A 2565-nucleotide genomic window follows, 5' to 3' on the forward strand; every position below is an offset into this window, starting at 1 on the left:
CCGAATTAGGGGTTGATTTGCCCTTTTTTCGTGATTTGGAGGTGCCGTCCTGCCCATTATTTTCCTTTTTAGCGTCCTTTTTAGCGCCTTTTTTCCCTGATTTTCGACCTTCAGCCCTGTAATTAGTGGCTTTGGCAGTTGTAGAGCCTGAAATCGAATTTTCGGATATAAGGTCCGCCATAAGGTATTGCAAATTTAATCGATCCGAATTTTGGCCTATAGCCTGCAGGGCCCGTTGGGTACTGCGTTGGCGTTCGGTCCAGGTAGGGAACGTCCCCTCCAGGGCCCGTAGGTATTGATTTCGTACATCGATAGGGCTAATTTGCACGTTGGCATTCGCTAATCTAGCTACCAGGGAATTAAAACGGCTGTTAAATTCTGGTATTGACCCTCTAAATTTCGAAAAATTTAGGGCGTGAAATTCCCGATATAGCGAGTCTCTGCTAATCTCGGGTGCAACGGAATAGCTATCTTCCAGGGTCTTATAGGCCGTTACAGGGCTGGAATGCCATGCAATGGATTCTAAAGGTTCCTTGGTTAGGCTGTCTTTAATAAGCAATAATAGGACTGATTGCTCATGTTCCGGTAGGCTATAGCCAATTTCAGGGTTGGAAATAAATTCCGCAGCTTTTATAGCCCTGAATTGTACTATAAGTGCCTGTTTCCACAGGTCGTAATTGCTAGCCCCTACTAATTTGCAATTTTCGGGGAAGGAAAATACCCGTTTTGATAGTTCTTTACCTATCCCGTCACCTAGAATTAGGTTACCGGGTGGATTAGGTGGTGCGGTAGCGGTATTAGCGCTAAAAATCTGTGGGTTGGCCTCCAGATTACCGCTATTGGGGGTATTAATACCCGCAATACCACTAAAACTAGTGGGTTCACCATTTTTCAGCGTCAACAGAGATGTTAACTGTTGAATTGTGTGCTGAAGTTGATCCAATTGCGTAGTTAACGCTTTTAATTGCAGGTCTTGCGCCTGTAATTTAGCGGTTAGAACTTCATTCGGGCTGGATTCAGGGCCCCTATCCGGTGGAATTGGGCCTGGGAGGCCCGACATAGGGCTGTCTTCCATTGTAGGGTGGCCTGAATTATAGTTAAAAACTAACCTAGTCGCCTAAGGGTAAATACCCCAATCTAGGATTTTCTATAGCCGTTTGCCTTCTAACGGTTACAGGCCTATACTTGCCAAATATAGGGCTTATTGCTATTTTCAATGATCGAATCCACTGAAAATACAGGGTTGGAATCCCTAAATCCACAATTAATGGGTGCCCTGGTATTATTTGTACCGATCCAGGTGCACTAGCGATCGAAAGTTCAATTCGCTAGGTGGGTGCAGGGTAACCTGCAGGGTAATTTGCAGCGTTCGGTTAGTGGATCACTGGGCTATTAGCGGGCGAATACAGGGGTTTTGGCCCTGACTCGTTAGCGCAAACCCTAATTAACGCACTAAAAATTTGAACCAATCGCAATAGCGATGCACAACCCATAAAAACCACACCAAAAATTTTGGGATTTGCAATCGAGCGAGCGCTGCAGTGCCTGAAAATTGGGCCTGAGTCAAACGCTAATATAGCGACCCCTCACTGTAATTACAGGGGGGATAGGTGCTAACGTAGCACCTATAACCAACAATTTGCACAAAAACAGCAATATCTTCGTCAATATACGTGCTGCGGATATGCGACAATAACCAAATTAAAGCCTGAAAACAGGGCTTTCCAATAATGCAAAGTGCGCTTTAGTGCACTAGCTAGAACCTTTCCGGGCTCATAACCTGTTAATAACAATGGTGCTAACAGGGGATATAGGGGTAAACCCTAGGTGCGGCGTGGTAAATAACCAGTGCTAAAAGCGCTAAATAATAGGTAGAAATGCACTATAATTTTGGTACTGATAAATAATTGGTTGGGGGAGATTTTGCTTTATTTCCCTTACATACTCTCCGACATCGAAGTGGGGGTCCGCACGCCAGAAAAGGTTCCGGTGCCGCGAATGAATTTCCGAAAAACTAATTTGTATGGGTTTTTGAAAAAACACCCTCATTTGCATACAAACCATCTCTGGGTTTGCATTTAAACGTTGACTTGGTGAAATTTTCAACCCGGTACAGGGTAGCTGACTCGCAGGTGCAGGGTGGGTATTAAACCCGGTACAGGGTAGCTAACCCCACTCGCTGACCTTTAAATTGCATTCCTGCATTAACAAAGTAACGGAATTCCACCATTCCCCACTCCACTTCGGCACTAAATAAAATTGGCTATATACAAATAAAAGTGGGCTTATTACATGCAAAATAATGCATATAATTAACAGTAGCGTTTCCCCTGGAATAGCCAAATTTTCAGCGGGTATACCCTCTAAAATTTTTACGGTAGAGGTTTTATATACGGCCCGTCTGGCGGGGGCGTAAACCAACGCTGTAGAATTGGATAAATGGGCTAAAAGCCTTACTGTTTCCGTTCGGGGAGCCAATTTGTTGGATTTTTGGCGTTTTTCCAGCGGTATAATAGCCTGGCATACGGTACCAATAACCCGATAATGGCCTAAATTAGGCCTGTG

Source organism: Pyricularia oryzae, chromosome 1, assembly GCF_000002495.2.
Source record: "Pyricularia oryzae 70-15 chromosome 1, whole genome shotgun sequence".
Taxonomy (NCBI): domain Eukaryota; kingdom Fungi; phylum Ascomycota; class Sordariomycetes; order Magnaporthales; family Pyriculariaceae; genus Pyricularia; species Pyricularia oryzae.